Source organism: Salvia splendens, chromosome 21 (assembly GCF_004379255.2).
Source record: "Salvia splendens isolate huo1 chromosome 21, SspV2, whole genome shotgun sequence".
NCBI lineage: Eukaryota > Viridiplantae > Streptophyta > Magnoliopsida > Lamiales > Lamiaceae > Salvia > Salvia splendens.
Window position 1 is genome coordinate 2,079,248 of NC_056052.1, and position 22,572 is coordinate 2,101,819.

Below are 22,572 nucleotides of genomic sequence, written 5' to 3' on the forward strand. Positions count from 1 at the left end.
TCGCAGACACTCACCCACGCCTTGGCAACCGCAACGTTCTCCGCGTCCGTCCACTTCCTCCGGCCCCGGATTTCGGCCTCCGGCTGCGACGACTCGCCGACCTTCTTGGCCTTGCCCTTCTTCTTACCACGCCCTACTCCCTGGCTTTGAATGAGAGTTTCCGGAACCTCGTTCATATCAAAACCCAAGTCCGCTAAGGAGAAGGTCTCCGTATACTGTGCATCCGTTGGGGTCGATGTGTGTGAAGAACCGGTGGAAAAATCAAAAGTCGGCCGATAGGCGTTGTCCCCCCCGTGCGTCCCCTGCGCCGGGGGAATCATCTGCTGCGCCGGTGGAATCATCTGCTGCGCCGGTGGCTGCATCCCGGGTGCCCACCCCGGCATCATCTGCATAGGGGGCTGCATGCCAGGTGCCCACCCCGGCATCATCTGCTGCCACGGGTACATGTTGTAGTACCCGGTCATCGGAGGCCAACCACCTCCCCCAGGAGCCTGGGAAGTATGGGACCCTACCCCGGGAGTCGGGGGCGTCTGAGACCCTACACCGGGAGGCGGGGGAGTCTGAGACCATCCCCCGGGAGTCACTGGAGTACCGTCGTAGTTGTTCTCCATTGCTCGTTATTGATCTTGAACAGAAAGTAAGGTAGAGAGAGTACTCGTTAAAACAAGTGGTGCGAATGAAAATGACGTTCAAAGCGCGTATATGTAGTGTTTTCAAAAGAAAAAAAAATAAAAAATAAAATCTGACGCCGGTTTGACGCCGATCCGGGACCCACAATGGCGCCGTGAGGATCGGCGTCGGAACCGGCGTCATCGCGCGAATCGGCATGGCCACGCCGATTTTGACGCCGATTTCGCCGACGCCGGTTCCAATGGTTCGGCGTCAGAACCGGCGTCGGCAAAAAATCGGCGTCGCGACGCCGGCATTGGAGATGCTCTTATAAAATACTCCTATGAAACAGTGAAAATTTAGTGAGATATTGCTCTCTATTAACTTATACAAGATTAAAGTCGAAGAAAATATTATTCATATCGGATTAGAAAATTAATCCAATTCATAAAATTTGTGATTTTGAATTGTACCACTTAATGCCAGTAAAAAATCTTGCATAACTATACGATAGAAAAACTCAGTAGATAGTTATAAAAGTATAGTTCTGATTAGAGAAATGTTAGAAACAGTACACACCATGTCCAAAAAATATGAAAAAAAAATTACATAATGTCAGTCAATAGTAACGTCATTTAACAATAGCCTGGCTCACCCGGAACATACACCACTTGCTCTAGGAGCTCGCCTACGACTCCTATTAGTCAAAGTCAAAAAATTCAAAAAAATCTATTAGTTTTGACTTTTCATAGATATCATAGTGCAACGGCTCCGCTTCAGTTTTTTGGGATTAGGTTAACTTTCTTGCTTTGCGCGTTGTTCATTGTCAGCGAAGGTCGACAATAACATTTTTCACTGTTTATAACTTTGACAAGTTCCATTCTTCTATTCGGCATCACTTCGCTTACATGTAATGGTTGTATTTGTATGCACGCAACGGTGGTTGACGGTGGCTTTCTCGCCTGGGACATCACATTCTAGAGCATGGAGTGCCCGTGAAAGCACCAAGTTATTGCCCTCCGTGTGCCTTCTATAGATGCGACATGCTGGCCTACCAGGCACTGGCGGATCCAACTGAGAGCAAGGGGGTACGACTGTATCCCCAAATAATTCCATTCTTACTATATTATTGAGAAGAATTTAACAAATGGCATAGGTAGTCTAGTGGTAAATGAGCCACTTCTCACAGTGTTGGCATTAGATTGGTTGCTCCTCTCTTTGTCACTTTTCTTTCTAGATCTTAGGTAGTTTTTTAATGTTATTATGCAGATTTTAGGTATCTTTTAAATATCACTATTTCTTTTTTATTATTCTAGTTTATAATTTAGATATTAGGGTAGTTTTTTGTTGTTATTATTCTATATTATGCAGATTTTAGATAGCTTTTAAATGTTACTATTTATTTTTTATGATAATATTTTATATTTTTAGATATTAGGTAGTTGCAATTTATTTTAGTTAACGTTTTAATACTTGGAATGAATTCAAAATATTCAATTTTCCGACCATTTTTAGATACTAGATAGTTTAAATTTTTTTATGATTATGTGACTTTAAACTTGAACATTATTTTTTAAATATATTATTATAATATTATTTAATTTTTAATATGGTATGTTTTATTTTGTTATAAAATTCGAACCCCTATCCAAAAGTCTGGATCCGCCGGGACACACTCTACGTCCACTCCCTCCGCCAGTTCTACACCGGCTGCCTCATCGTCGGATACTCTGTTCTACACTGAGTCGCTGACTATGAGAATATTGGCGCCGGCGCCGTGACGGATGGAGTCGGAGGAGTTTACGATGGGGAGTTCCAATATTCTTCATTTAGTTTTGTGTTGTAATTTTCTCGATTTGTATAGTTTATCGAAATCACTTTTTTGGATAACTATAGTAGTAGTATTGAATTTAATTGAAAGATTACTCTATGGTAAGTGGAGATTACATATTACAATTGGTCTACATCTCTTAACTTTTTTATGATGGAGACAAAAACATGAAAAAATTAACAACAACAAAGATCACGAGGTGATCGCAATGGTCTCCGATGTGAACCATGGTAACAATCCAAATGAATGGTTTGTTGATACAGGTGCCACATGTCATGTGTGCTCCGAAAGAAGCGTTTTTTCTACCTACAAATCTGTTGGAGGTAGAAAAGTACGTATGGGAAACCAAGCCTCTTCTAAGGTGGTTGGTGTGGGTAATGTGTTCCTAAAATTAGGATCTGGAAAAGTTCTTACCCTTAGGGATGTACTGCATGTCCCAGACATCCGAAATAATTTGGTGTCAGGCTCACTTCTAGTAAATCATGGATTTTCACTAGAATTTGAGTGTGAAAAGGTTATATTGACCAAGTATGAAAAGTTCATAGGTGAAGGTCACCTAGTGAATGGGCTTTTTGAGCTGAATGTTACGGTCATTCACCGTGGAAAAGGAATAAGCAATAAGGAAAATGACACATCCTCTTATTTGCTTGAAAGCTCTGACTTATGGCACAATAGATTGGGACATGTAAATCTAAATGCTATAAAAAGATTAGTAAATCTTAATTTACTAAAAGTAGATAAGTTTAACTCACAAGAAAGATGTGAAGTGTGTGTTGAAGCCAAAATGGCTAAACTGCCGTTCCATTCGGTAGAGCGAAGCACAAAACCTCTAGAGTTAATCCATACAGACGTATGTGATTTAAAATTTGTGCAAACTAGAGGTGGTAAAAAGTATTTCATCACATTTATAGATGATTGCACAAGGTATTGTTACCTTTACTTATTAAGAAGTAAAGATGAGGCAATTGAAGCGTTTAAAGACTTCAAAAATGAAGCCGAAAATCAACTTAATTGTCGAATTAAGTGTGTTCGAAGTGATAGAGGTGGTGAGTATGTAGCGCCGTTTGCAGAATTATGCCATGCAAGTGGTATAATTCACCAAACCACAGCTCCATATTCTCCTCAATCAAATGGTGTTGCTGAACGCAAAAATCGAACACTAAAAGAGATGATGAATGCTTTGTTGATTAATTCAGGATTACCCCAAAACATGTGGGGGGAAGCTGTGTTAACAGCGAATCATATCCTGAACAAAATTCCACTAAAAAATAGGGATGTAACTCCTTATGAGTTGTGGAAAGGGAAGAAACCTTCGTATTCATACCTCAAAGTGTGGGGGTGTTTAGCGAAGGTAGAAGTGCCACCTCCGAAACAAGTTGCAATAGGCCCTAAAACAGTCGATTGCATCTTTATTGGCCATGCACTTAATAGTAGTGCCTATCGTTTCCTAGTCCATAGGTCAGCTGTGCCTGGCGTGGCTGAAGGAATAACGATTGAGTCAAGGAATGCTATATTCTTTGAGAATGTTTACCCTTGTAAGGGGCAAGAGCGTAAAGTATGCAAACTGGTAAAGTCATTATATGGGTTGAAGCAAGCACCATTACAATGGCATTTAAAATTTGACAACGTGATGTTGGCAAATGGTTTCACTATCAATGAGTGCGATAAGTGTGTTTACATTAAGAACACAGATAACGGTTTTATTATTGTGTGTCTTTATGTAGATGATATGTTGATTACGGGCAGCAATAGTGCCATTATCAACGAAACCAAAAACATGTTGAAGAGAAATTTCGACATGAAAGATATGGGTTTAGCTGATGTGATTCTCGGAATCAAAATTAAAAGGAATCATGAGGGAATTGCTCTGACACAATCTCATTATATTGAGAAAGTGCTAAAGAAATTTCACTCATTCGATTGTGAGCCAGCTAAGACTCCATTGGAACCCAACGTGCATTTGAGTAAGCACACGGGTGAACCTGTAGCTCAAGAAGAATATGCAAGGATCATAGGGAGTTTGATGTTTATCACAAACTGCACCCGACCAGATCTTGCGTGTACGGTGAATAAGCTGAGCCGATTTACGAGCAACCCAAGCAAGGAACATTGGAAAGCTCTGCGTAGGGTTTTGTGATACTTGAAGTATACTCTTAACTTTGAGCTGCAGTACACAAGATATCCTCAAGTACTTGAAGGGTACTGTGATGCAAATTGGATCTCTGATTCAAAAGACTCGTTCTCGACGAGTGGTTATGTGTTCACTGTGGGGGGTGGTGCCGTTTCGTGGAAATCAACGAAACAGACGTGTATTGCTCGTTCCACCATGGAATCTGAGTTTATCGCATTGGATAAAGCAGGGGAAGAAGCCGAGTGGCTCAGAAATTTCCTAGAATGTATTCCATGTTGGAAGAAGCCAGTGCCGACAGTAGTGATATACTGTGATAGCCAAGCAGCTATAGGGAGAGCACATAGTGGCTTATACAATGGTAAGTCTCGACATATTCGTCGGCGACATAATACCGTCAGGCAATTGATCACAAGTGGTGTTATCACAGTTGACTATGTAAGGTCAGTGGATAACTTAGCGGATCCGTTAACAAAAGGTTTAAACCGTGATCAAATGCATAAATTGCTAAAAGGAATGGGACTGAAAATCACATCTTAAAAGATGAATATAGTGGTAACCCAACCATACGATTGGAGATCCCATGGGCTTGGTTCAATGGGAAAACGAAGCTATATGAATCTAGTTGTAACACTCGGAAGATTTTTAATCTTCGCCCATTCTTTAGAAAGCATTGAGTGTTGTTACCTGCATGTGGTAAGAGGCTAAGTTTTGACCTTTAATGATTCTGAGAAACCTCGAGGAGGTGGATATTGCAGGATACCTAGAAAAGAATCACCTATGTAAGTGAAGAAGTGTGGGCCGCTTCAACATGTGAATCACTTATGAATCCAAAGTGGTGTTCCATGGCCAGTAAAGGACACAAACGTGAGAACTGATGAGTTTGTAAATAATATTGTGTCAATATTATTGTCTCGGTATACACCAAGGAGGAATGGTTCAAGGCATCACGTCCACCAGGCCGCCGGTATGCCCGATAGTGTTGACTATGGAAAGTTCAAAGCCCCAAGCTACTATTCCAAATGCAATATTGTTTCTCGAGAATTGAGCAAAGAGTCTGCATGCATGCATACACGTCTTGTGTTGGTTTGAGCTTGCAATGCTCTAACCAATGTGGGGGATTGTTGGAAACGTGTGACATTTGAAAGGTTTCAAACCTTTCACTTTCATGTCCTTTGGTGTTTCATGTTCTTGTGTTAATTTTGTGGTTTATGGTGGTTAATTCCATGACCTTCCATGTCCACATTTGATGCCTATAAAAGGCACGGAGTTGTAGAGAGACGAACACCAACAACAAACATCATCATCTTTTCTCTCTAAGGTCTCTACATCATAGTGTGCATCTTAGGAGCATTGTCTAGCTCGATTCTCGGAACTCCATCAAGTTCGCCGGTGCCTAGCGGGTTTGAGGTGCTTCTACACGCTAGGAGAAAGTCGTTTTATCTTTGGGGGCAATACGCCATTCCGTGAGCACTAGCCGGGGCGTAATTTGTCTTGCGGAAAGAGGGCTTTCCTCGACTCGACTTATAAATTTGGTTTGCTTTATTTCCGTTGTAATTTTCATTCCTCTTTTTGTTGCAAGTTTCCTTTTGATTGTAATAGTTAGAGTACCGCCTGTACACGGCTTGGGAATTTCTTCCCATTATTTCTAACAATCGCAAGACAAATTAGTGTACTCTTCTAAGACAGGATTATACCAATTGAAGTTGGAGGAAACATGAGCACCAAAGCTGGAATGAAGAAACGAACAATACCAATATTCATGAGCTACGAAATGGTTAATTCCTTGAGATCTATTCTCTTGAGAATTGTGTTTATCGTTTGTCAGTTGACAAGCAAGACCAATTTTGACTTGGTAGTAATAATTGGGATGCATGGGTTGTTGAATATACCAATGCACATATGGTTCAATATAATTGTGTACTTATTGTTGGAGACAATATTGTGCAAATTATTTGAACGTGTTGTTATAAACAACAAAGATCACGAGGTGATCGCAATGGTCTCCGATGTGAACCATGGTAACAATCCAAATGAATGGTTTGTTGATACAGGTGCCACATGTCATGTGTGCTCCGAAAGAAGCGTTTTTTCTACCTACAAATCTGTTGGAGGTAGAAAAGTACGTATGGGAAACCAAGCCTCTTCTAAGGTGGTTGGTGTGGGTAATGTGTTCCTAAAATTAGGATCTGGAAAAGTTCTTACCCTTAGGGATGTACTGCATGTCCCAGACATCCGAAATAATTTGGTGTCAGGCTCACTTCTAGTAAATCATGGATTTTCACTAGAATTTGAGTGTGAAAAGGTTATATTGACCAAGTATGAAAAGTTCATAGGTGAAGGTCACCTAGTGAATGGGCTTTTTGAGCTGAATGTTACGGTCATTCACCGTGGAAAAGGAATAAGCAATAAGGAAAATGACACATCCTCTTATTTGCTTGAAAGCTCTGACTTATGGCACAATAGATTGGGACATGTAAATCTAAATGCTATAAAAAGATTAGTAAATCTTAATTTACTAAAAGTAGATAAGTTTAACTCACAAGAAAGATGTGAAGTGTGTGTTGAAGCCAAAATGGCTAAACTGCCGTTCCATTCGGTAGAGCGAAGCACAAACCTCTAGAGTTAATCCATACAGACGTATGTGATTTAAAATTTGTGCAAACTAGAGGTGGTAAAAAGTATTTCATCACATTTATAGATGATTGCACAAGGTATTGTTACCTTTACTTATTAAGAAGTAAAGATGAGGCAATTGAAGCGTTTAAAGACTTCAAAAATGAAGCCGAAAATCAACTTAATTGTCGAATTAAGTGTGTTCGAAGTGATAGAGGTGGTGAGTATGTAGCGCCGTTTGCAGAATTATGCCATGCAAGTGGTATAATTCACCAAACCACAGCTCCATATTCTCCTCAATCAAATGGTGTTGCTGAACGCAAAAATCGAACACTAAAAGAGATGATGAATGCTTTGTTGATTAATTCAGGATTACCCCAAAACATGTGGGGGGAAGCTGTGTTAACAGCGAATCATATCCTGAACAAAATTCCACTAAAAAATAGGGATGTAACTCCTTATGAGTTGTGGAAAGGGAAGAAACCTTCGTATTCATACCTCAAAGTGTGGGGGTGTTTAGCGAAGGTAGAAGTGCCACCTCCGAAACAAGTTGCAATAGGCCCTAAAACAGTCGATTGCATCTTTATTGGCCATGCACTTAATAGTAGTGCCTATCGTTTCCTAGTCCATAGGTCAGCTGTGCCTGGCGTGGCTGAAGGAATAACGATTGAGTCAAGGAATGCTATATTCTTTGAGAATGTTTACCCTTGTAAGGGGCAAGAGCGTAAAGTATGCAAACTGGTAAAGTCATTATATGGGTTGAAGCAAGCACCATTACAATGGCATTTAAAATTTGACAACGTGATGTTGGCAAATGGTTTCACTATCAATGAGTGCGATAAGTGTGTTTACATTAAGAACACAGATAACGGTTTTATTATTGTGTGTCTTTATGTAGATGATATGTTGATTACGGGCAGCAATAGTGCCATTATCAACGAAACCAAAAACATGTTGAAGAGAAATTTCGACATGAAAGATATGGGTTTAGCTGATGTGATTCTCGGAATCAAAATTAAAAGGAATCATGAGGGAATTGCTCTGACACAATCTCATTATATTGAGAAAGTGCTAAAGAAATTTCACTCATTCGATTGTGAGCCAGCTAAGACTCCATTGGAACCCAACGTGCATTTGAGTAAGCACACGGGTGAACCTGTAGCTCAAGAAGAATATGCAAGGATCATAGGGAGTTTGATGTTTATCACAAACTGCACCCGACCAGATCTTGCGTGTACGGTGAATAAGCTGAGCCGATTTACGAGCAACCCAAGCAAGGAACATTGGAAAGCTCTGCGTAGGGTTTTGTGATACTTGAAGTATACTCTTAACTTTGAGCTGCAGTACACAAGATATCCTCAAGTACTTGAAGGGTACTGTGATGCAAATTGGATCTCTGATTCAAAAGACTCGTTCTCGACGAGTGGTTATGTGTTCACTGTGGGGGGTGGTGCCGTTTCGTGGAAATCAACGAAACAGACGTGTATTGCTCGTTCCACCATGGAATCTGAGTTTATCGCATTGGATAAAGCAGGGGAAGAAGCCGAGTGGCTCAGAAATTTCCTAGAATGTATTCCATGTTGGAAGAAGCCAGTGCCGACAGTAGTGATATACTGTGATAGCCAAGCAGCTATAGGGAGAGCACATAGTGGCTTATACAATGGTAAGTCTCGACATATTCGTCGGCGACATAATACCGTCAGGCAATTGATCACAAGTGGTGTTATCACAGTTGACTATGTAAGGTCAGTGGATAACTTAGCGGATCCGTTAACAAAAGGTTTAAACCGTGATCAAATGCATAAATTGCTAAAAGGAATGGGACTGAAAATCACATCTTAAAAGATGAATATAGTGGTAACCCAACCATACGATTGGAGATCCCATGGGCTTGGTTCAATGGGAAAACGAAGCTATATGAATCTAGTTGTAACACTCGGAAGATTTTTAATCTTCGCCCATTCTTTAGAAAGCATTGAGTGTTGTTACCTGCATGTGGTAAGAGGCTAAGTTTTGACCTTTAATGATTCTGAGAAACCTCGAGGAGGTGGATATTGCAGGATACCTAGAAAAGAATCACCTATGTAAGTGAAGAAGTGTGGGCCGCTTCAACATGTGAATCACTTATGAATCCAAAGTGGTGTTCCATGGCCAGTAAAGGACACAAACGTGAGAACTGATGAGTTTGTAAATAATATTGTGTCAATATTATTGTCTCGGTATACACCAAGGAGGAATGGTTCAAGGCATCACGTCCACCAGGCCGCCGGTATGCCCGATAGTGTTGACTATGGAAAGTTCAAAGCCCCAAGCTACTATTCCAAATGCAATATTGTTTCTCGAGAATTGAGCAAAGAGTCTGCATGCATGCATACACGTCTTGTGTTGGTTTGAGCTTGCAATGCTCTAACCAATGTGGGGGATTGTTGGAAACGTGTGACATTTGAAAGGTTTCAAACCTTTCACTTTCATGTCCTTTGGTGTTTCATGTTCTTGTGTTAATTTTGTGGTTTATGGTGGTTAATTCCATGACCTTCCATGTCCACATTTGATGCCTATAAAAGGCACGGAGTTGTAGAGAGACGAACACCAACAACAAACATCATCATCTTTTCTCTCTAAGGTCTCTACATCATAGTGTGCATCTTAGGAGCATTGTCTAGCTCGATTCTCGGAACTCCATCAAGTTCGCCGGTGCCTAGCGGGTTTGAGGTGCTTCTACACGCTAGGAGAAAGTCGTTTTATCTTTGGGGGCAATACGCCATTCCGTGAGCACTAGCCGGGGCGTAATTTGTCTTGCGGAAAGAGGGCTTTCCTCGACTCGACTTATAAATTTGGTTTGCTTTATTTCCGTTGTAATTTTCATTCCTCTTTTTGTTGCAAGTTTCCTTTTGATTGTAATAGTTAGAGTACCGCCTGTACACGGCTTGGGAATTTCTTCCCATTATTTCTAACAATCGCAAGACAAATTAGTGTACTCTTCTAAGACAGGATTATACCAATTGAAGTTGGAGGAAACATGAGCACCAAAGCTGGAATGAAGAAACGAACAATACCAATATTCATGAGCTACGAAATGGTTAATTCCTTGAGATCTATTCTCTTGAGAATTGTGTTTATCGTTTGTCAGTTGACAAGCAAGACCAATTTTGACTTGGTAGTAATAATTGGGATGCATGGGTTGTTGAATATACCAATGCACATATGGTTCAATATAATTGTGTACTTATTGTTGGAGACAATATTGTGCAAATTATTTGAACGTGTTGTTATAAACAACAAAGATCACGAGGTGATCGCAATGGTCTCCGATGTGAACCATGGTAACAATCCAAATGAATGGTTTGTTGATACAGGTGCCACATGTCATGTGTGCTCCGAAAGAAGCGTTTTTTCTACCTACAAATCTGTTGGAGGTAGAAAAGTACGTATGGGAAACCAAGCCTCTTCTAAGGTGGTTGGTGTGGGTAATGTGTTCCTAAAATTAGGATCTGGAAAAGTTCTTACCCTTAGGGATGTACTGCATGTCCCAGACATCCGAAATAATTTGGTGTCAGGCTCACTTCTAGTAAATCATGGATTTTCACTAGAATTTGAGTGTGAAAAGGTTATATTGACCAAGTATGAAAAGTTCATAGGTGAAGGTCACCTAGTGAATGGGCTTTTTGAGCTGAATGTTACGGTCATTCACCGTGGAAAAGGAATAAGCAATAAGGAAAATGACACATCCTCTTATTTGCTTGAAAGCTCTGACTTATGGCACAATAGATTGGGACATGTAAATCTAAATGCTATAAAAAGATTAGTAAATCTTAATTTACTAAAAGTAGATAAGTTTAACTCACAAGAAAGATGTGAAGTGTGTGTTGAAGCCAAAATGGCTAAACTGCCGTTCCATTCGGTAGAGCGAAGCACAAAACCTCTAGAGTTAATCCATACAGACGTATGTGATTTAAAATTTGTGCAAACTAGAGGTGGTAAAAAGTATTTCATCACATTTATAGATGATTGCACAAGGTATTGTTACCTTTACTTATTAAGAAGTAAAGATGAGGCAATTGAAGCGTTTAAAGACTTCAAAAATGAAGCCGAAAATCAACTTAATTGTCGAATTAAGTGTGTTCGAAGTGATAGAGGTGGTGAGTATGTAGCGCCGTTTGCAGAATTATGCCATGCAAGTGGTATAATTCACCAAACCACAGCTCCATATTCTCCTCAATCAAATGGTGTTGCTGAACGCAAAAATCGAACACTAAAAGAGATGATGAATGCTTTGTTGATTAATTCAGGATTACCCCAAAACATGTGGGGGGAAGCTGTGTTAACAGCGAATCATATCCTGAACAAAATTCCACTAAAAAATAGGGATGTAACTCCTTATGAGTTGTGGAAAGGGAAGAAACCTTCGTATTCATACCTCAAAGTGTGGGGGTGTTTAGCGAAGGTAGAAGTGCCACCTCCGAAACAAGTTGCAATAGGCCCTAAAACAGTCGATTGCATCTTTATTGGCCATGCACTTAATAGTAGTGCCTATCGTTTCCTAGTCCATAGGTCAGCTGTGCCTGGCGTGGCTGAAGGAATAACGATTGAGTCAAGGAATGCTATATTCTTTGAGAATGTTTACCCTTGTAAGGGGCAAGAGCGTAAAGTATGCAAACTGGTAAAGTCATTATATGGGTTGAAGCAAGCACCATTACAATGGCATTTAAAATTTGACAACGTGATGTTGGCAAATGGTTTCACTATCAATGAGTGCGATAAGTGTGTTTACATTAAGAACACAGATAACGGTTTTATTATTGTGTGTCTTTATGTAGATGATATGTTGATTACGGGCAGCAATAGTGCCATTATCAACGAAACCAAAAACATGTTGAAGAGAAATTTCGACATGAAAGATATGGGTTTAGCTGATGTGATTCTCGGAATCAAAATTAAAAGGAATCATGAGGGAATTGCTCTGACACAATCTCATTATATTGAGAAAGTGCTAAAGAAATTTCACTCATTCGATTGTGAGCCAGCTAAGACTCCATTGGAACCCAACGTGCATTTGAGTAAGCACACGGGTGAACCTGTAGCTCAAGAAGAATATGCAAGGATCATAGGGAGTTTGATGTTTATCACAAACTGCACCCGACCAGATCTTGCGTGTACGGTGAATAAGCTGAGCCGATTTACGAGCAACCCAAGCAAGGAACATTGGAAAGCTCTGCGTAGGGTTTTGTGATACTTGAAGTATACTCTTAACTTTGAGCTGCAGTACACAAGATATCCTCAAGTACTTGAAGGGTACTGTGATGCAAATTGGATCTCTGATTCAAAAGACTCGTTCTCGACGAGTGGTTATGTGTTCACTGTGGGGGGTGGTGCCGTTTCGTGGAAATCAACGAAACAGACGTGTATTGCTCGTTCCACCATGGAATCTGAGTTTATCGCATTGGATAAAGCAGGGGAAGAAGCCGAGTGGCTCAGAAATTTCCTAGAATGTATTCCATGTTGGAAGAAGCCAGTGCCGACAGTAGTGATATACTGTGATAGCCAAGCAGCTATAGGGAGAGCACATAGTGGCTTATACAATGGTAAGTCTCGACATATTCGTCGGCGACATAATACCGTCAGGCAATTGATCACAAGTGGTGTTATCACAGTTGACTATGTAAGGTCAGTGGATAACTTAGCGGATCCGTTAACAAAAGGTTTAAACCGTGATCAAATGCATAAATTGCTAAAAGGAATGGGACTGAAAATCACATCTTAAAAGATGAATATAGTGGTAACCCAACCATACGATTGGAGATCCCATGGGCTTGGTTCAATGGGAAAACGAAGCTATATGAATCTAGTTGTAACACTCGGAAGATTTTTAATCTTCGCCCATTCTTTAGAAAGCATTGAGTGTTGTTACCTGCATGTGGTAAGAGGCTAAGTTTTGACCTTTAATGATTCTGAGAAACCTCGAGGAGGTGGATATTGCAGGATACCTAGAAAAGAATCACCTATGTAAGTGAAGAAGTGTGGGCCGCTTCAACATGTGAATCACTTATGAATCCAAAGTGGTGTTCCATGGCCAGTAAAGGACACAAACGTGAGAACTGATGAGTTTGTAAATAATATTGTGTCAATATTATTGTCTCGGTATACACCAAGGAGGAATGGTTCAAGGCATCACGTCCACCAGGCCGCCGGTATGCCCGATAGTGTTGACTATGGAAAGTTCAAAGCCCCAAGCTACTATTCCAAATGCAATATTGTTTCTCGAGAATTGAGCAAAGAGTCTGCATGCATGCATACACGTCTTGTGTTGGTTTGAGCTTGCAATGCTCTAACCAATGTGGGGGATTGTTGGAAACGTGTGACATTTGAAAGGTTTCAAACCTTTCACTTTCATGTCCTTTGGTGTTTCATGTTCTTGTGTTAATTTTGTGGTTTATGGTGGTTAATTCCATGACCTTCCATGTCCACATTTGATGCCTATAAAAGGCACGGAGTTGTAGAGAGACGAACACCAACAACAAACATCATCATCTTTTCTCTCTAAGGTCTCTACATCATAGTGTGCATCTTAGGAGCATTGTCTAGCTCGATTCTCGGAACTCCATCAAGTTCGCCGGTGCCTAGCGGGTTTGAGGTGCTTCTACACGCTAGGAGAAAGTCGTTTTATCTTTGGGGGCAATACGCCATTCCGTGAGCACTAGCCGGGGCGTAATTTGTCTTGCGGAAAGAGGGCTTTCCTCGACTCGACTTATAAATTTGGTTTGCTTTATTTCCGTTGTAATTTTCATTCCTCTTTTTGTTGCAAGTTTCCTTTTGATTGTAATAGTTAGAGTACCGCCTGTACACGGCTTGGGAATTTCTTCCCATTATTTCTAACAATCGCAAGACAAATTAGTGTACTCTTCTAAGACAGGATTATACCAATTGAAGTTGGAGGAAACATGAGCACCAAAGCTGGAATGAAGAAACGAACAATACCAATATTCATGAGCTACGAAATGGTTAATTCCTTGAGATCTATTCTCTTGAGAATTGTGTTTATCGTTTGTCAGTTGACAAGCAAGACCAATTTTGACTTGGTAGTAATAATTGGGATGCATGGGTTGTTGAATATACCAATGCACATATGGTTCAATATAATTGTGTACTTATTGTTGGAGACAATATTGTGCAAATTATTTGAACGTGTTGTTATAAACAACAAAGATCACGAGGTGATCGCAATGGTCTCCGATGTGAACCATGGTAACAATCCAAATGAATGGTTTGTTGATACAGGTGCCACATGTCATGTGTGCTCCGAAAGAAGCGTTTTTTCTACCTACAAATCTGTTGGAGGTAGAAAAGTACGTATGGGAAACCAAGCCTCTTCTAAGGTGGTTGGTGTGGGTAATGTGTTCCTAAAATTAGGATCTGGAAAAGTTCTTACCCTTAGGGATGTACTGCATGTCCCAGACATCCGAAATAATTTGGTGTCAGGCTCACTTCTAGTAAATCATGGATTTTCACTAGAATTTGAGTGTGAAAAGGTTATATTGACCAAGTATGAAAAGTTCATAGGTGAAGGTCACCTAGTGAATGGGCTTTTTGAGCTGAATGTTACGGTCATTCACCGTGGAAAAGGAATAAGCAATAAGGAAAATGACACATCCTCTTATTTGCTTGAAAGCTCTGACTTATGGCACAATAGATTGGGACATGTAAATCTAAATGCTATAAAAAGATTAGTAAATCTTAATTTACTAAAAGTAGATAAGTTTAACTCACAAGAAAGATGTGAAGTGTGTGTTGAAGCCAAAATGGCTAAACTGCCGTTCCATTCGGTAGAGCGAAGCACAAAACCTCTAGAGTTAATCCATACAGACGTATGTGATTTAAAATTTGTGCAAACTAGAGGTGGTAAAAAGTATTTCATCACATTTATAGATGATTGCACAAGGTATTGTTACCTTTACTTATTAAGAAGTAAAGATGAGGCAATTGAAGCGTTTAAAGACTTCAAAAATGAAGCCGAAAATCAACTTAATTGTCGAATTAAGTGTGTTCGAAGTGATAGAGGTGGTGAGTATGTAGCGCCGTTTGCAGAATTATGCCATGCAAGTGGTATAATTCACCAAACCACAGCTCCATATTCTCCTCAATCAAATGGTGTTGCTGAACGCAAAAATCGAACACTAAAAGAGATGATGAATGCTTTGTTGATTAATTCAGGATTACCCCAAAACATGTGGGGGGAAGCTGTGTTAACAGCGAATCATATCCTGAACAAAATTCCACTAAAAAATAGGGATGTAACTCCTTATGAGTTGTGGAAAGGGAAGAAACCTTCGTATTCATACCTCAAAGTGTGGGGGTGTTTAGCGAAGGTAGAAGTGCCACCTCCGAAACAAGTTGCAATAGGCCCTAAAACAGTCGATTGCATCTTTATTGGCCATGCACTTAATAGTAGTGCCTATCGTTTCCTAGTCCATAGGTCAGCTGTGCCTGGCGTGGCTGAAGGAATAACGATTGAGTCAAGGAATGCTATATTCTTTGAGAATGTTTACCCTTGTAAGGGGCAAGAGCGTAAAGTATGCAAACTGGTAAAGTCATTATATGGGTTGAAGCAAGCACCATTACAATGGCATTTAAAATTTGACAACGTGATGTTGGCAAATGGTTTCACTATCAATGAGTGCGATAAGTGTGTTTACATTAAGAACACAGATAACGGTTTTATTATTGTGTGTCTTTATGTAGATGATATGTTGATTACGGGCAGCAATAGTGCCATTATCAACGAAACCAAAAACATGTTGAAGAGAAATTTCGACATGAAAGATATGGGTTTAGCTGATGTGATTCTCGGAATCAAAATTAAAAGGAATCATGAGGGAATTGCTCTGACACAATCTCATTATATTGAGAAAGTGCTAAAGAAATTTCACTCATTCGATTGTGAGCCAGCTAAGACTCCATTGGAACCCAACGTGCATTTGAGTAAGCACACGGGTGAACCTGTAGCTCAAGAAGAATATGCAAGGATCATAGGGAGTTTGATGTTTATCACAAACTGCACCCGACCAGATCTTGCGTGTACGGTGAATAAGCTGAGCCGATTTACGAGCAACCCAAGCAAGGAACATTGGAAAGCTCTGCGTAGGGTTTTGTGATACTTGAAGTATACTCTTAACTTTGAGCTGCAGTACACAAGATATCCTCAAGTACTTGAAGGGTACTGTGATGCAAATTGGATCTCTGATTCAAAAGACTCGTTCTCGACGAGTGGTTATGTGTTCACTGTGGGGGGTGGTGCCGTTTCGTGGAAATCAACGAAACAGACGTGTATTGCTCGTTCCACCATGGAATCTGAGTTTATCGCATTGGATAAAGCAGGGGAAGAAGCCGAGTGGCTCAGAAATTTCCTAGAATGTATTCCATGTTGGAAGAAGCCAGTGCCGACAGTAGTGATATACTGTGATAGCCAAGCAGCTATAGGGAGAGCACATAGTGGCTTATACAATGGTAAGTCTCGACATATTCGTCGGCGACATAATACCGTCAGGCAATTGATCACAAGTGGTGTTATCACAGTTGACTATGTAAGGTCAGTGGATAACTTAGCGGATCCGTTAACAAAAGGTTTAAACCGTGATCAAATGCATAAATTGCTAAAAGGAATGGGACTGAAAATCACATCTTAAAAGATGAATATAGTGGTAACCCAACCATACGATTGGAGATCCCATGGGCTTGGTTCAATGGGAAAACGAAGCTATATGAATCTAGTTGTAACACTCGGAAGATTTTTAATCTTCGCCCATTCTTTAGAAAGCATTGAGTGTTGTTACCTGCATGTGGTAAGAGGCTAAGTTTTGACTTTTAATGATTCTGAGAAACCTCGAGGAGGTGGGTATTGCAGGATACCTAGAAAAGAATCACCTATGTAAATGAAGAAGTGTGGGTCGCTTCAACATGTGAATCACTTATGAATCCAAAGTGGTGTTCCATGGCCAGTAAAGGACACAAACGTGAGAACTGATGAGTTTGTAAATAATATTGTGTCAATATTATTGTCTCGGTATACACCAAGGAGGAATGGTTCAAGGCATCACGTCCACCAGGCCGCCGGTATGCCCGATAGTGTTGACTATGGAAAGTTCAAAGCCCCAAGCTACTATTCCAAATGCAATATTGTTTCTCGAGAATTGAGCAAAGAGTCTGCATGCATGCATACACGTCTTGTGTTGGTTTGAGCTTGCAATGCTCTAACCAATGTGGGGGATTGTTGGAAACGTGTGACATTTGAAAGGTTTCAAACCTTTCACTTTCATGTCCTTTGGTGTTTCATGTTCTTGTGTTAATTTTGTGGTTTATGGTGGTTAATTCCATGACCTTCCATGTCCACATTTGATGCCTATAAAAGGCACGGAGTTGTAGAGAGACGAACACCAACAACAAACATCATCATCTTTTCTCTCTAAGGTCTCTACATCATAGTGTGCATCTTAGGAGCATTGTCTAGCTCGATTCTCGGAACTCCATCAAGTTCGCCGGTGCCTAGCGGGTTTGAGGTGCTTCTACACGCTAGGAGGAAGTCGTTTTATCTTTGGGGGCAATACGCCATTCCGTGAGCACTAGCCGGGGCGTAATTTGTCTTGCGGAAAGAGGGCTTTCCTCGACTCGACTTATAAATTTGGTTTGCTTTATTTCCGTTGTAATTTTCATTCCTCTTTTTGTTGCAAGTTTCCTTTTGATTGTAATAGTTAGAGTACCGCCTGTACACGGCTTGAGAATTTCTTCCCATTATTTCTAACATATTTCTCTCTCTATCGGCGATTTCTAAAACCCTTTGAACGAAATTTCCTTCTACCGTGGTTCCCGGAATGTGAGGTTTTGATGGATCAGCTGTGGGAAAGACTATGGGAAGCTTAGCTACGGCCCAGAAGCTTAATCAAGCTCATAAACGTAAGGATGTTCAGTAGCCGTAGGATTAGATTTAGTTAAATGAGATCAAATCTGAGCCATTGATCTTAACTAGCCGTTATGTTCAAATTCTTGTACAAGTAGTTAGTTTAGCTGATTGAGTTCGTTACTTTTAGCTAAAATTGTATCCTTCAAATTCAATAAGAGTTTTCTTGGTTTCTCAATTGTTCTTCAACATTCACAAAGATCCTAACAATTGGCGCCGTCCGGTGGGAAGAAAGGAAGCTGAAATTTTCTCCGATACTTTTTTTTTCGGGTTGGAATCGAATCCGCGATGCAGAGATGGCATCAATATTTGAAGCCGAAAAGTTCACAGACAAGAACGATTTTGCCTTGTGGAGGATGAAGGTGCGTGCTATGCTTACGCAGCAGGGACTATCTTCAGCTCTGACGAAAGGAGCGAAGGAGACTACGGATGGAAAGGAGGCAGAGGCCTCGGATCGGAAATCTGATTTGAAAGATGAGGAGATTGAAGCGAAAGCATTCAGCACGATTGTTTTATGTCTCGGAGGTAAAGTTCTGAGGGAAATATCCTGAGAAACTAAAGCGGCAGGTATCATGGCTAAACTTGAAGATTTATACCTTACGAAATCTTTAGCCAATAGGTTGCTTATGAAGCAGCGCTTATATTCATACAAATTTGTGGATGGAAAATCGATTCTAGAGCAGTTAGAGGATTTCAATAAGACTGTAGATGATCTTTAAAATATTGATGTTTCTATTGGTGATGAGGATAAGGCCATATTATTATTGAATGCGCTTCCTCAAAGTTATGATCAGCTACGCGATGCAATTCTTTATGGCCGAGAGAAGACCATCACACTTCTTGAGGTGCAATCGGCCTTGAGGTCTAAAGAATTACAGAAAGGAGAAGGGAGATCCACCGATCCTATCTCTGAGAGCTTAAATATCAAAAGGTTCATAGGAAAGAAGCCGTTCAAGAATTTCAATGAGGCCTACAAGCAAACACCACCAACTGATCAGAGAGAGACTCGTTCTAGCCATTGGTGCAAGAAACCGGGTCATTTGAAGAAAGATTGCTACGGTTGGAAGAAGAAACAGGCAGAATTGGGTGGAAAAGCTGTGAATACTACTCAGGCAGTGGAAGATGATGAAGCTCCAGTGGCTCTAAATGTTATGGAGCATGTGGAGAATGGTTCTTGGATCATGGATTCCGGGTGCAGCTTCCATATGAGCCCCAATCTGCATTGGTTTGATAATTTGAAGGAGATTTCTGGATCTGTAGCTCTTAGAAACAATCAGATTTGTGAAGTGAAGGGGATAGGAACAATAAGGCTAAGGGCTGACAGTGACCGCTTGATCATTCTAAATTCTGTCAGAAACATTCCTGAGGTTAAAAGGAATCTGGTGTCTCTGGGATCCCTTGAGAGTAGAGGATGCAGAGTAGTGTCTGAGAATGGAACTATGATTGCGAGCAAGGATGGGAAGATTCTCATGAAGGCTAGGAGAAAAGGAAGCCTATACTACATGTCAGCCACAATTTTGATGAATAGCCTGGATGGATCTCATGTGGAAATATCGAATAGCTTGAGTCTCTGGCATACAAGACTTGGCCATCCTGCCATGGGTACAGTGAAGGAGTTGATCAAGAAGGGTGTGGTGCAGTGCAAGGATTCTGATATTGATTCAGCAGAGTGTGAGGAATGTGTATTAGGAAAGGCTAAGAAATTGCCTTATCCAAAGGCAGTGCATACTTCATCAAGAATCTTGAATTATGCCCACAGTAACTTGTGGGGGCCAGCTCAAGAGAAATCCATTGGTGGAGGTATGTATAATATGAGTATCATTGATGATTTCTCCAAGAAAGCCTGGATCTACATATTGAAGGAGAAATCAGAGGCATTCTCCAGATTCAAAGAGTGGTGTATTGAAGTAGAGGCTGAGAAGAGGCTGAAGCTTGGATGTCTGAGGACTGATAATGGCTTGGAATACCTGTCAAGAGAATTTGATGGTTTCTGTAAAGCCAGGGGCATCAAGAGGCACAGGACAGTCCCCATGAACCCCCAACAAAATGGGGTGGCTGAGAGATTCAACCGAACCATTCTTGAAAGGGTTAGGTGTATGTTGCTTGCGGCCGAATTGGAGAAGAGGTTCTGGGCTAAGGCAGCTTCTACAGCAGTGAAACTCATCAATATGTGTCCCTCATCTAGCATAGGTAGAGATATTCCATATAATAGGTGGTTTGGGAGACTTGGGAGCTATGAAAATCTGAAAACTTTTGGTTGCTTGGCTTTTGCACATATTAAACAAGGCAAGCTAGAGGCTTGGGCTCTCAAGTGCATTATGGTTGGATACCAGCCAGGAGTGAAGGGGTATCGGCTATGGTGTGTGGAACCTAGAAATGGCAGAGATGTCATTTTCTGGGAGCATGAGTTGTCTTTCAAGAAAAAGACTGTTGTTTCAAAGATTGAGCATGAAGGAGTTTCTGAGATTGAAGTGGAGCATGGGGAAGTTCATCAGGGAAAAGAGTCTGAGATTGCTGATGCTGTACAATCTCCACAGCAAGCACAAACTTCCAGTCCAGTTGCACCAGATAGTTGGAGACTAGCCAGGGATAGAATCAAGAGAAATTGCAAGCCTTCAACCAGATACTCTGATGCTGAGTATATGTTCCTTTTGTCTGATGGTGACAGAAGACATAGAGTATTCTGAGCCTAGCACATATGAAGAGGCTGTACAGAGCAAGGACTGGGAGAATTGGATGCAAGCAATGGTGGATGAGATAGATTCACTACTTTAAAATGGCACTTGGGTGCTGGTGGAGAGACCAGATGGAAGGAGAGTAATAAGCTGTAAATGGGTCTTCAAGAATAAAATAGAGGCTGCTGATGGTGATAAGGTCAGATACAAGGCCAGGCTTGTTGCTAGAGGCTTCACACAAGAGCATGGTATTGACTATGATGAAGTGTTTTCTCCGGTGGTGAAACATACATCAATAAGGATATTGTTGGCCATTGTAGCTAAGAAGGATTGGGAGCTTGAACAACTTGATGTCAAGACAGTCTTTCTACATGGTGATTTAAAGGAAATCATATACATGGCACAACCTAAGGGTTTTGTGAAATGTAGAGATGAGAAAAAGGTTTGCTTATTAAGAAGAAACATTTATGGTTTGAAGCAAGCTAGCAGTCAGTGGCACATGAGGTTCAATGGTCACATGGTCAAGAGAGGTTTCTTAAGATCATCTTATGATGAGTGTGTCTACATAAAGGAAGCAGGTGGAGCTATGGTGGTTTATCTACTTTTATATGTAGATGATATGTTGTTGGTTGGGGCTGACTTACAAGAGATTCAGAAAGTGAAAGAAGATCTTCAATCTGCATTTGAAATGAAGGACTTAGGACCAGCAAGAAGAATTCTTGGCATGTTCATAATAAGAAAGAGAGAGAGCAAGAAGATCTGGCTGACACAAGCTGACTATGTATCAAAATTGATCAGCAAGTTCAAGATGAATAATGTGAAGGAAGTTTCAGTGCCAATGGGACAACATTATAAGTTGACAGTGGAGCAAGTGCCAAAATCTGAAGTAGAGAAGAGAGAAATGCAGAATATCCCTTATGCCAATATTATTGGTAGTGTCATGTATGAAATGATCAGTACTCGGCCAGATATAGCACAAGCAATATCCTTAACTAGCAGATACATGTCCCATTATGGGAAGGAGCATTGGTCTGCTCTGAAATGGCTGATCAGATATCTGAAAAGGGCTGCTGATGTTGGAATTTTGTTTGATGGAGAAAGGGTGACTGAGAATGATGCTCTAGTAGGCTGGAGTGACTCTGATTTTGCAGGGAACCTGGATACTAGGAGATCTCAATCAGGATACTTGTTCACTCTATTCGACTCTGTGATAAGCTGGAAAAGCAGCCTTCAAGGAATGGTTTCCTTGTCAACCACAGAAGCTGAATTCATGTCCTTGACAGCTGCTGTAAATGAGGGATGTTGGCTCATGGGAATTCTCAAGGATTTCGGCATAAATCAGAAAACTATAAGCATTGGTTGTGACAACAACAGTGCATTATATTTGGCAAAGCATCAAGTGTATCATGAAAGAAGCAAGCACATTGATGTGCGGCTACACTTCATAAGGGAGAAGATTGAGGTGTTGCATCATACTAACATTTTTACAGTTGCATCGTAGGGGTGATCTCGGTGAAACACAAAATTCGCCAGGAATTAAACAGGGAAAGTAATCGCGTCTTTAAATTCTTGCAATAAATAAAACACGATATACACCTTCAATCTTCATTCACGATCAATCTCTATTTCTCTCTCTATCGGCGATTTCTAAAACCCATTGAACGAAATTTCCTTCTACTGTGGTTCCCGGAAAATCGACATTCCACTACTACATGGAAAGAGTCGAAAACTTGCATCATCCAAGTATAGGTAAACTATTTGTTGG